The following is a 13,828-nucleotide window of genomic DNA, read 5'->3' as shown; positions in this document are numbered from 1 at the left end:
TCACAGGTGTGTTCCAGCGATGTGTTTCTCCTGAAGAAGGTCGTGAGATTCTATGGGAGATTCATGAAGGAGAATGTGGCCATCACGCCGGCTCTAAATCTCTCATAGCTAAGGCTTTTCATCATGGGTTTGACTGGCTGACGGCTCATGCTGATGCAGAAGATCTGGTTAGCAAGTCTGACGGCTATCAGAAATTTTCCAGATGAGCTCATGTGCTGGCTCAAGAATTGAGGATGATTCCAATTACTTGGTTGTTTGCAGTCTGGGGGCTGGATATGGTTGGACCTTTCAAGAGATCCAAGGACAAAAAGACCCACATGTTGGTGGCGGTTGATAAGTTTACAAAGTGGGTTTAGGCAGAGCCGGTCAGCAAGTGTGATGCAGCAACGGCGGTTCAATTCATTAAGAAGGTGATCTTTCGCTTTGGATACCCACATAGTATCATAACTGATAATGACACTAATCAGTATAAAGGTGCTATGAAAGAATTCTGTCAACGAGAGCATATTCGTCTTGATGTTTCATCGGTGGCTCACCCCCAGTCCAATGGTCAAGATGAAAGGGCCAATCAAGAAATCTTGATAGGCATAAAACCCTGGCTTATGGTCCCTTTGTAGAGGACGTCGGGTTGTTGGGTTGACGAATTACCCTCAGTGCTTTGGAGTATAAATACCACCCCCAACAGATCAACAGGTTACACGCATTTCTTCATGGTTTACGGGATAGAGGCGGTTCTTCCAAGCGATATCCATCATGACTCGCCCTGGGTGGCGGCTTATGTTGAGGCTGACAATGAAACAACGCGTTAGGATGCTCTTGATGCGTTGGATGGAGAGCGTGACCTTGTGGCGGCTCGTTCGGTGATATACCAACAAGATCTGCATCGTTATCATAGCAGTCGGGTTAAAACCCAGACCTTTCAAGAGGGCGACTTGGTGCTCTGGCTCATTCAAGACCAGACAGATATGCACAAGTTATCCCCGCCTTGGGAAGGACCTTTTGTGGTCAGAAAAACCTGAACAACGGGTCATACTACCTCATTGATCTTCGAGACCACAAAGACTCATGCACATCAGAGGAAGAGACCCACCGGCCTTGGAATATTGATCATCTTCGGCCCTTTTACACTTGAGCCACCAGCTCTTGTGTTGTACATACCTTCATGAATGTATATTTTATGAACAATATAATAAAGCCAGCATCCCTGATAATTCGAGGCCTCTGTCATTTCATTTCAAAGTGTATGAGTCTTTATTGTCTGTTCATAAGGTTACTTGGGGGCTTCCTGCTCAATGAGCATAGCTATTCATACACTCTTGATCCGGTTTACAAGCTGTCTTATTGGTCACTTGGGGGCTTCTTGCTCAATGAGCATAGCTATTCATACCCTCTTGATCCGATTTACAAGCCGTCTTATTGGCCACTTGGGGGCTCCTGTTCAAAGAGCATATCTATTCATACCTACTTGATCTGGCTTCCAATGCCACAGGTCGCTTGGGGGGTTCTTACTCACTGAGTATAGCTTTCATACCCACTTGGCCGGCTTCCATGCCAAATCTGAGTTAAACCTGCCTATTTGCAACTTGCTACTCCGCCAGGTGACCCGCCGAACTCTTGACAGTTACTCTTTGCAATAAGACCCTGAACTTGTCAAGGTTAAAACGACGACTTTTGTCACGTGCGAGCCAACTTGCGGAGAGCTAGGATAAACTCACCTGCTGTCGTAATCTCTCCGCTACGTGGCCCATTCATACTCTTAACAGTCAATCTTTTCAATAAGACCCTAAACTAGTTAAGGTTAAAACAACGGATTTATGTCATGTGAGAGCCGACTTACGGGGTAAAAGGCTTTCATGCCAAAGCTTCTTTGAAGCAAAACTGGAATTTTTCAAAAAACAAAATAGAGCTAGCCTCTTCCGGTCCTGTTCAATTTCTGGTTTACAGATTTTAAATTGACAGGGTAATTTGCCTTGAAAGAATTCAAGTCATGTACCCATGCTGGATTACAATAACTACAGTGTCATTATGATATCGACATACAGGTATGATCTTTCATATTTGAATAAAATATTTCGGGTTCTCTTCTAACCCGTCCAGCCTTCGACTTTAAGTCACTGGTATATTTCGGGCTTAAATAGTCTTTTAGTCTTTTTTCTCAAAATACCATATGTCAGGGTTTTTCAAAGATATTTGTGACCCGCCCTGGTATAAACTGCCAGGGCATGTGTTGTTTCCTTGTCTACAGGAAATATGAGGATGCTTGATATGGTCCATGTAATTGATAACGTTATATGCACAAGTGGCGGGTGATAAAAATCAAGCATGGAAGTTTAAACATTCAGAGTATAAAACATGCACGATGGCATGGCAGATCATTGTTTTCACTAGCCTATTACAAGGCTTTCCAAAGCCCAAATGATTCGGAGTTTTTTCTTTTGCAAAGAGATAAACATCATGCTGCAGTCTAAGAGCCGCCCCTTGGGTCAGTTGTTCTGGGCTTTGTGCGTTGAAGACTCCGGGTTACCCTGCACCGGTTCTTCTTCTTCTTCTTCCTCCATTGGCTGGAAATCAGGTGATGTCCAATTGATGCCAGTTACAACCTTGAATATAGCTTCATCATCTATGAGCGTGGATGGATCAATATTAGGAGCAAAAGTATGCTTACGTGTTGGCGGAATAAGATTCATAACTCCATAAGTCGGTGCCTTCACTTTTGCATTTTCAACTGTATAAGCCGCCTGATACTTGGATAGATCAGTTTCTTCAGCCAGTTTGCTTGCCAAGGGACGCATCTCCGTTACACATTTGGCAAAGTCATCTGCATCAAAGGGAGACACATCTTCTTTGAAGCTCGGACAGCCAGTGGCCATCTCCTCCAGGTCTAGCTCTGCTTGCCATGCTTTGGCCTAGCTCAGGGCAGTGATAGCGCCAGCTCTAGCAGACGACCGCTTTATCTCCTTCACCCTTTGGGGTATGACTGACAGTTTATCCAGTACTTCCCTGATAAGTGCGGGTGGCTGTTTGGTGTGGGAGATAGCTGCTATAGTTCGCTGAGCACCGGTATATAGTTGTTCAACCAAGGTGTAAGTCGCCTTCAGCTTCACCAACATATCTTGTCCAAGGTTGGAGCTTCTGGGGCCTGATTACACAAACATATGATAAGTCGCCAGCCGGGTTAAAGTAACTTACTAGTGCATTGTCACTTACCAAAGATGGCGGTTGTCATCTGATTTACATGTCGTTTTAAACCGGATAATTCCTCCGTCACCGGCTTAAGAGCAGCTTCAGCATCTTCAGCTCTCTTCGAAAGAGTTGCCTTCTTGGTCTCCCAGCTGGCTCTCTGTGTGTTGAAGTCCGTCTTCAACTTTTCAGATACCTCCAAGGCGGCTTTCAATTCCGATTTGGCTTTTGATGTTTCTGATTGTTGTAAGATGATGTTCTTCCGTAGGTCAACCACCTAAGACTCCTTCATGCTTAATTTAGCCTACAAAGAGAAATGAAGCAACACTTAGGATTCATGATCATCATACTATTGAAGTCCCAAGCACATTACAAGAAATCTACTTGGCACTTGGTGGCTAATGTAGGTCATTATTTTTCAAAACAAATCCTTAAATGACCCAACTCGAATTTTTAAATTACGCCGGCTCATGGGGCTACATATTCGCATTTTTTACAACATGATATTAAAGTCCTGGTTTAACTCCTTCAGCTTAAGCCGGCCCTTGGGGGCAACTCATTGGGTCTAATGGAGATATGGTAATTTTGAAGGATTTCAAGAAGGCTATTATTTAAAGTCTACGACATTCTCAATTTTTTCATATCCTATAGACTTGGTGGCTGATATATATTCATATGAGAAGGGTTTCAGTGTTTACCTCAAAGCGCTCTCTCATCAGACTGACTAAGTCGGCTTCCATATCTCGACTGGAATGAAGGCGGCTTAGGTAGCCTGAATGTATCTCACTGGCATTGAAATTGGTGTAGCTTTCAAAGTCCAATTTCCATTTGCCTTTGTCAGCAACTGAAAATTCTTCCTTGGCACTATATTTTGATAAAACTATGGGGTTGTCTGGTTCTGTATAACCGGTCCAAGTGACCACAACATCTTCAGCCTCTTCTTCAGTAGTCTTGGCGGGACTCAGCGGTTTAGTACTGGCCGGATCAACACCTATTGGATCCACTCTAACATTGTGGATCTCTCGTGGCGGGTCATCAGCAGTAGCTGCAGGGGTTTGATGTAAAGATTCAAACATTGTCTGTTTCTCCGGTTCAGCAGCCTTGGGGTCTTTGGCCGGCTTATTCACCTTCAATTTCATGCTGGGCTTGGCTATACCGTTGAAAATAACATGTATATAAGGATGTCAACATATCAGTGTATAAGTGTTGAAGAAAAGAAATTTAATGTTCTCACCCAGGAGCGACTTTGAAGAGTGGAATTTGACTTCTAGTTGAGTCGCCAGAGGAGGAGTGAGAGGTCCCCTAATAATTAGAGTCGGAAGGGTTAAGTGGTTGACGGATAAGACCAACCTTTGGAAAATATAAGGTTGAATTCTGTGGCACCTCATTTCGGTGTTTTCTAGGAACCGACGTGTTGGGTAAGCCGGAGGAAAGATTTCCATAGCCGTTGTTTCGGGTTGTGCGGCGAACTTCATTTTGTTGTTTCGGGTTGTGCGGCGAACTTCATGTTGTTGTTTCGGGTTGTGCGTTCTTCAAAATAAAGTTGGGATCCAAGTAAGCTAAAGGGTGAGAAAACCTTACTTTCTGGCTCGCCTGTCGAACCATCTGTCTTGGCAGAGGTTCTGAGTCGGAGGAAAGGATAGTTACCTCTTCACCATCTCCGTGGCTAGCCTACGCATCATCCTGATAGCAATCAGTGTCAATAAGATGTACAAAAAAGGAGCCAAGGGAGTCAAGTTCTACATCCAACTCATCATCCAGAGTAAATGGGTCAATTGCATCTGTCTTCTCCTTGGCAGGCTTCTTGGGAGCCTTGTTCTTTGTTCTGACCTTTTTGGCCGGTTTATCCTGGAGTTTCTTGTTCCAGAAAGAGGAATTGGCCTGAAGAAAACAAGTAATTATGAGGAGAAGACAATGTATGAATAATTAACAAAGCATAAATAGCTTCAAGTACTTACAGCTCGAGCCGGGTTAAGAGTGCAAAATGGATTCAGCCCCATCTTGCTACAAGTTTCCAAGTTCTCTCCGAGCAGCATTTTTGTCATCTTGTTGATTTCACTTTCTTCCAGCCGGATGTTGCAATGACGTTGTGGGTCTTTCATGTCACCGGTGTATTCACACATTAAGCCGGACCGGCGGCTCAAGGGCAAAATCCTCTAGGCGACCCAGCACCGGACTAAGTCCACTCCGGTTAAGCCGTTAGCCATTAAGGCTCTGATTTTTGAAAAGGTGGGCATATATTTAGCCCGTTCCTCGGTGGTGATCCGATCCAGGAGTGCATGTCTTGAGCTAAGCCGGCTATCACGGAAACCTGGCAGAGGATTATCATCAGCTAGAGATGTGTCTTGACAATAAAACCAAGTTTGGTTCCAGTCTTTAGGGTGACTAGGAAGTGCGGCTGAAGGGAAGGTGGCTTCTTTGCGCCTTTAGATAGAAAACCCCCAAGTTCTAAGCTAGGCCCATCTGTGAACTCGGTCTAGCGGTTTAAGTAATAATACTCTCTGAAAAGATCAACACTGGGCTCCTCTTGAAGGTATACTTCGCAAAAGACTTGGAAGTTGCAGATGTTGGAAACCGAGTTTGGGCCGATGCCTTGGGGGCGAAATTGGAAAAAATGCAGAACATCACGAAAGAATTTTGAGTCGAGTGGAGAAAAGCCCCGGAGCATGTGATCAGCAAAAACCACGACCTCGCCTTCCTTTGGCTCAGTTCAGATCTCCGTCCCCGGAGCCTGCCAGTGGATAACATCCTTGGCTGCTAAGACACCCGTTTGAACATATTCCTTCAAGGTTTCTTCGGTAATGATTGAGGTAGTCCAGTTGCATGCGGTCACGGTCTTAGTCATCTTTTCATATGAAAAGTTTGAAAATAAGGTATTGATGGGTCACATTTATGAAAACTAACCACCTGGTAATCAGAAAAGCAAGTTTGTTAAAGCAAATGGGTTCATGTGCAAATATTACATGTGATGGTAAAAGAGATTAGCATGATTAAGCTGGCAATGTGAAACTGGGTGATGCAGATACTGGACATATATCGGTGATTTAAATGTTTTATCAAAGAGTCGGTTGGTATTTTTCCGGGTTATAATGTATCTGCATTTGAGCCGCACATACAGCAAGTGGTCGGACAGATGGTTATAAGATTTGGGAAGTGAGTAAAATTTCACGAAGTGCTGGACAAATAGATTTCACAGATCAGTTATATAATATTGGATCTATGGTAGTTCAAGAAAAAGAACAAAATTACTAGCCCTAAAATACAGTGGAAGAACTACTATATTGGGGATTGGATGTCCACCAAAGGGAGTGGATCTATGGTCAACAATAAGGTACTAAGATGATTAAAGTATGATTTTAGCATCACATTTTTGTTCAACAAGGCGATGTGGCGGATGAACTGTCGACAAGCGTGATGAACTCCGGCAAACACTGAAGAACTAGAAAACCTTAATGTGAATCTGAAATAGAAGAAGATGGGTACCCGAGGATGCAGATGGCCTGCGGATGTGTGCCACAGTTCTCTGATTCGTTCAGGTTGATGCAGCGGCCTGGGTCGGAGTTGTTGAAGAAGGTTCGACGGCGGTGGTGGAACTTGGGTCATAGTAGTGTATCGAGGAAGGAGATGAAGAGCAATAGGCAGGGGTAAAAAGTGAAGACGAGGGCTTCCTATCCCTGTTTATAAGGGAATGATAAAATGGCATGTGTGAGAATCGAGGGGGCAAAATGATTATGCTGGCAATGTGGGCGCCTCGAGTTTCGGGAGGTCTATTAAGATAAAGATGTGTTGAGGTATCCTGGGCCTTGTGCGGAATTAGTGCACATGATGTCATGGCAGGTTACAATGGTTCTGCTATGTGATGTCATGGCGGGTTACAGCGGATTGATAAGGAGTTGATAATGCAAAATTATGCTAAGTCAAGTAGTGGAGATTGATGTGAACAAGTTCAAATCCACCTGGGGCCTAATGTTGAGGATATAACCCTGGGGTATGACCCAACTAGGAAGGGCAGGGTCACACCATTGGCAGGTTAAGCTGAGAAGGCACAGGCTGAAGGCCCAAGACCGAGGTGACTCAAGGCCCGAAGGTGTGAACCGCCATATGGTAACTTGCTCTGTAAGGCAGGTTTAGCTAGAAACCGAGCCGGTCGCGTTTGTGTGAGCCGGTTGGGACTTTGTAAGCCACGGGGCATCAACCTATATATAAAGGGGTGAGCCGGCGGCGGGTTAGAGAGAAAAAAACAACCGATCGAGAGCTAGTTCAAGCGTATTCTCTCCCTTGTACTCGAAACTCAAGTAATACAACTAGAAGCAGGAAGTAGGCTTTTACCTCGTTGAGAGGGGCCGAACCTGGGTAAATTCCTTGTGTCCTTCATCCCATTCAACCCCTTTAAGCTAACATAGTTGCGATGGCTCCACACCTAAGTCCTTTCACTAGGGCATCTGTCGTGTTAAATCCACTACAGTTGGCACCCACCATGGGGCCAGAGCATGGTGGTTTCAAGTTCTTGAAGGGCAGCTTCTCAAGGATCAAAGGATATGCCGTGGGCCAGATGACCAAGAGCCGCCGCGGCAAGCTCTACATCGACGGCGCTGGCTGGGACCCCCGAGGCCGACTCAATAGAGTATGGGTATCGGGTCCCCTTTGGCGGGATTCATGTCTTCATCGGCAAGATTGGGGAGTCGGAGCCTGAGCCGGACATCTGCACCGACACGATTGAGACGGCTCAGCGCGCACGACCTACCAAGATCCAACACGTGACATGCTCGATCAGGGTCCTATTCATCCAACGGCAATGACCTCTACTACCACGGGGTCCTGTTCATCCAAACTCCACTGGCAACTGTTCAACCAACCCCCAACAGTGGTCATTATTCATCAAGAGGCAGCAGGTTCGATCGGCTTCGGTTAGCAACAGTAGCGAAGGAATCACTTGGATTCAGTTAATGGCCAAGGGATCGATCACTCGCTCGGGTTCATTAACGTACGTAGCCAGTGCAATCGCTCGGGTTTAGTAAGCGAACACCTCGCTCAGGTTCAGTTAGAGCCCAATGCTTCACACACATGCACGTACGTGTATGAGAGAAATGCGCAAACCTCCATGCAGCGCTCCGTCCCAACCACCCACCGTAACCGGGAACTCCCTGATATTTTCCTCGTCCTTGCTTCTACCACGATTTTTTCCATCATGGACGGCCCAAAGAATGTCATGCAGGTGTGTCCCCAGCCTGCCTAGGACGAAAAGCCCATTTTCTGTCATGATTTTTTGTCATATAAGTAGGAGCCTACCACATCTATGATGATACGTGCTTTTGTCACAATTATCGTCATAGAAGTCTCATAAGCATGACAAGGAAAAAATGCGTTCAGCCCAAAATGTCACGGATGTGTCTTTTTTGTAGTGCTCGTTGGGTCAAAGTGATGGAGGACGACCTCATGGGCCCACAGATGGAAGCGCCGCACACGAGTGAGTTCCTATAGGGCAACCACCGCCTGTATGGTATTGCGTGATGTTTGAATACCAATGCACAACTTTTAATGTGGCACCTGCCCCGGGAACCGGAAAGTCCCCACATGGAGCGAGGTTATGACACACACACACACACATATATATATATATAGAGAGAGAGAGAATATATATGTTGCCCCTCTTTGATACGTACTACATACTCCTACCATGCATATACGTAACAAAAAAAGAACCATCATTGTTGGTCAAATTAACCTCTCTCTCGTCGTACATTCAATTGATCGACGAAGACCTCGCAGGCCCACGGAGAGTCACACGCGAGCGAGTGTCATAGAACAACCACTGCGTGCATGTTGTCATGTGTTGTGTGATGTTTGAATACTGTGGCACCCCAGCTCAGAGAAACCGGAACGCCGCGTATTCCAGCCCAGAGATCGAGGAGAAGTCTTCTGGAATACGGCACTACTTAGCATAGAACAAATCAGCTCTTTATTACAATCTATATGGGTACAAGGGGGTTACATCGGCACGGCGAAACTACGCGTGCCCCGGTTGCTCCATGCAAGCAGTAGAACAACACGAAGCAGCGGAATGAGTACTGGCAGCGGAACATCGATGACGGTGGTGAACTCCACTCCGCAGGGACTCTGGCTGGAACGCTTATCCTAGCTCGCAAACAAGGAATCCACTTGCAAGCTCACAGCAACCAAAGCAATCAAGACAGACAACAGCATGGCAATTACAGATTATTAAGCAATGATGAACACGATTATTAGAACAACATGGCATGTACAACATGATGCAGCTAGAATAATACGAGCATGGCATGAACATATAAACATGATGATACTAGCATGCAACATGATGACATTATCATGCACCAACTTACTTTGCTCGAGTTACCTCGTATCCATCACATGCATAAGCTTACTGTTACGGACATTACACGATCATCTTAGGATCCAATCAAGCTTGGTATTACAATACCGTAGTAATCATTACATGATCACAAGGAGGTTGACCTTTACCCTTGACTCTCACATAACGCCACAAATAGCCAACCACTCGGTATCCTCGATACCACGATGATCATCTCATGATCACAATCAACCTTTTTCTCCTCATCAAAATGGGGTTGTTCTTAATCAAGTTATTATGATTACTGTTGACCCATAGTGTGACCGACTATGAATTGGGCCCTTATCCACGGGCGCGGCTATCGATAGATTTAATAAACACTCTGCAGAGGTTAGCACACTGTACCACACCACGGAACCCATGGCCTCGCACTCCCATTCGAGTGGACCAATGGCATTTCGACAAAACTGATCTACTGCCATGACACTCTTCTGGCCACTTCGACCAATTCCCCTTTGGTCTAAGTCATGGGTGGCCCCGTGCCTACCAAAGGCATCAACGACCACCGTCGTGGCACAACATAAACGGTCCCAAACGGGGACAAAAGCGCACAAAACAACTCGGGCACACAAGGCTTATGCCGTCCTACCTGGCCAATGTAGCACCCACGCATAACCTTCCCTCGTTGGAGGCACCGGCGAGAAGCATGATAATAGACCCAGTTAGGACCTTCCCATAAAAGCAAGTGTGGTTGCACTGGTCAGCTCGATTCGTTGGCACCATGACTCAGCCAACAGTTGTTCAAGTTCAATTTAATTCGGTTAAACTTGAATGCAATATGCTGAGCCATGATAAAAATAACATGATGCAAGAAAACATATCGTGACGGTAACCACCGATCCATAAGCATAACCGAAATAACGACAGTAGTAGCAAAACAAACAGATAGTTATTAAAGATTCAAGTTGAAAACCAATGCTTCTGCATGACAATCATGCGAATGGTGGTTGTGGCTTTCCTGGGGATGAAGAAGGCTCCAAGAAGAGGTGCGATTAAGCCGCGAAAATATTCGCCGGAAAAGATTCTCTCTCGGAGGGGGCTGATTAGGGGCAAGGGCAAAATGGTCATCTCCAGTACGTCAAACCATAGTGAAAATGGTGGGAACAGAATGGGTTCGATGAGACAAAGACGTGGGCGTTGGATTCACCTCAATCGGAGTCTCGAGCAAAAAGTTACGAGGGGTTTTCTGCTAGGGACCTATCTGTAATAGAAATTTTTACAGACTGGGCCAAAACAGAAAAACTGAAAGCGCATTCCAGGTTCTACGCTTTCGGGACAGTGAAGGCGTATTTTCGGCCGAAGCCGCAGCAGTTTATGCTTTCACTGAAACGAAAGCCTAAAATCGAAACTACACTTCCACTTATCCACACTCGCAACTGACAGTGGCAGGGCCGGAACTTGTCTCGCTACCAGGTGGGTCCCGCTCCTCTCTCTCTCCTCCCGCTCCTCCTCTTCTTCCTCCCGATGCGGGCTCGCAGAGCAGAGGAGGCGGCTGGCGCCGATGCTCACCTGGCCATCTCCGGCCATCGTTCGGGGCGCCGCGACCACCGTTGGGCTCGCGAGAGGACACGGCCTCCGTTCTGGCTGGACACAGACGCCGAGGAGGACCGAAGCGACCACTAGCTTGGGAGGGGTGGATAAGGGGTTCGACTGAAGAGGGGGATCGTGGCCAGAGGCCACCGGAGGAGGGGGGTGTTGGAGTTGCTCTGGTGGGGTGATGGAAGGCTCTGGTGGTGGTAGAACAGAGGGAAGGGCTCCTGGTTGTGCCAATTTAGGCGGCGGCCGGCGATGGTCGTGATGGCCATGGCGGGGCAAGAGAGCTCATGGAGCTCGAATGAGTGGTCGGGGAGGGAGCTGAGAGTGAGGGGAGGCTGCTGGTGCTCTTGGCGAGGCGAGGCGGTTCGAACCAAGTGTCGCCATGGCGACGTCCGGCCGAGGCTCTGATAATGATGTCTCCTATAAGAATGTCAATTTTTGTGGAGTGAATTGGGAGTGAAAATTCACACCAAAAAGGGAAGATAGATTTTGTAAGAAGCATAAATATTTATAAACGAAAAAGTTGCAAGAGAGGCTAGATGATTGTGCTGAAAGATTTAATTTTTCTCGCCATCCTTGTGAATTTTGCAATGAATGTGGTCATTTAAATCTCCAATGTAAATTGTTTCATGATCAAATCGTGTCCAAAAATTGTGATAACTTGATTACCCTTGACCATCATAAAGAGCTTAGTCTTCTTTTGGGGTATGAAGAAATGAAACGTATAACTGAGGGTATTCCAAAATTTAATCTCAAGAGATTTCTTGATTTTGATCTAGAGGAAATCTATATGTTTTGTGCGGTAAATTGCATTGAGAATCCTTATATCGCCAACCATCTAAAGACAAGAAAACAAATAGAATATGAAGAGAGTACTAATGAAAGGAAAAATATGTCCCAATACCCTCGTAGTGTTTATTATGATGAATCAGGTAACGAGGAGGAGCTTCATATCCAATCAATCTCTTCAACAAGAAGCTCGAAAAAATTGATTAAACCCATACATGGGGTGGTGAATAAGAAGAAAATAAGAAACTATAGATGTAAAAAGGCATCTCTCCCAAATAATGTTGCTCCTATTATTGTTGTGCCTCATGAAAATGAATAAAAAATAATTGTGGAAGATAATGCACTTGATGATGATTTTGTTATGCCTATTGTTTGTTGTGATAATTATGATTGGGAAGATAATGATACTTCTTATAATCTTGGAAATCTTTTTGACATCAACTTGGGAAATTATGATGATAGCAATTGCTATATCGTTGGTGCTATTTGTAGTATTAATGATGAGATTGATTATGCTTATGATATGCCAAGCCACAAGCTTGGGGATGCTATGTTTGATGAGAATGACATGTTTTAGAATTTATTTGATGCAATTAATGTTTGTCCCTGGCTTGGGGATGCTATGTTTAATGAAGATGATCTTTTTAGTCCCCCTACTTTGAACAATCAAATTTGCTATGATGATTGCATTCCTCCTATCAACGATGAGAACAAAGTTGCTACTTATGATGATTATTGTGATGATACTTATGTTATAAAAAGTAGTGATGATTATATTTATAAAACTTGTCATAGTTATGATTACCCTCTTTCTAAACATTACTCTTTTAATGTGGAAAAAATTTATAGCATTCAAATTTCATATGATACTCCCACCATTGTGAATGAGAAGAAATTTTCTTATGAGGAGAGTAATAAAATTTCTATGCTTGCAGATCATGAAAAGAATGTTTTATGTGATGGTTATATTGATGAATATATTCATGATGCTACTGAAAATTATTATGAGAGAGGAACTTATGATTCAGGATGCTCTTGTTATGTTCTAATCCTTATCTTTCATGCGAGCATCATTGAACTCATCATGCCTAGCTTAAAAGGCATTAAAGAAAATCGCTTGTTGGGAGACAACCCAAAACTTTTGCCTACTGTTTTTGTGTGTTCACATAATTATGCTACTGTAGTAATCATGTTTTATTGCTTTCGTTTCAATAAAGTGCCAAGTAAGACCTTTTGGGATGGTCTATGGTGATAGTTGATTTGTTCTTGCTGAAAAATAGAAACATTTGTGCCTAGGAAAATAATTCTCATTTTAACAGAAGTGTGATAAAATACCAATTCTCTTTGCAGAAGATTAATAGACAAATTTCCCAGGTTGTCCTAATTTGTAAGAATTTTTGGAGTAGCAGAAGTATGGTTGGAGTAAAGATTACTACAGACTGTTCTGTTTTTGACAGATTCTATTTTCAATGCATAGTTTGCTTGTTTTCTAGTTTCTATGGCTTATATTGCTCAATATAAAGTGTGGAAATGATATGCTACAGTAGGCATTGTGTGGAAAGAATCATGAATCTTGTCTTTGACAGTACCAAAGTGAAATGTTTTGTTCTTTATCATACTAACCTATCTCACCAAGTTCCGTTAAGTTTTGTGTGATTGAAGTTTCAAGTTTTGGGTGAGATGTTGATATGAGGAGAATAAGGAGTGACAAGACCCTAAGATTGGGGATTCCCAAGTCACCCCAAGTTAATATCCAAGGAGGATCCAAGCAACTAAGCTTGGGGATGCACCGAAAGGCATCCCCTCTTTCGTCTCCAACATTATCGGTAACCTAACTTGGAGCTACATTTTGATTTGTCCCATGATATGCGTTTTGCATGGAGCGTCATTCTATATTGTTAGGATTTGCTTGCTATTATTTATAACAATATTTTG

The sequence above is a fragment of the Triticum urartu genome, chromosome 7A (genome assembly GCF_056163025.1).
Source record: "Triticum urartu cultivar PI428250 chromosome 7A, HENAU_Tu73, whole genome shotgun sequence".
Lineage (NCBI taxonomy): Eukaryota > Viridiplantae > Streptophyta > Magnoliopsida > Poales > Poaceae > Triticum > Triticum urartu.
Note: the sequence above shows the minus strand (reverse complement) of the source record.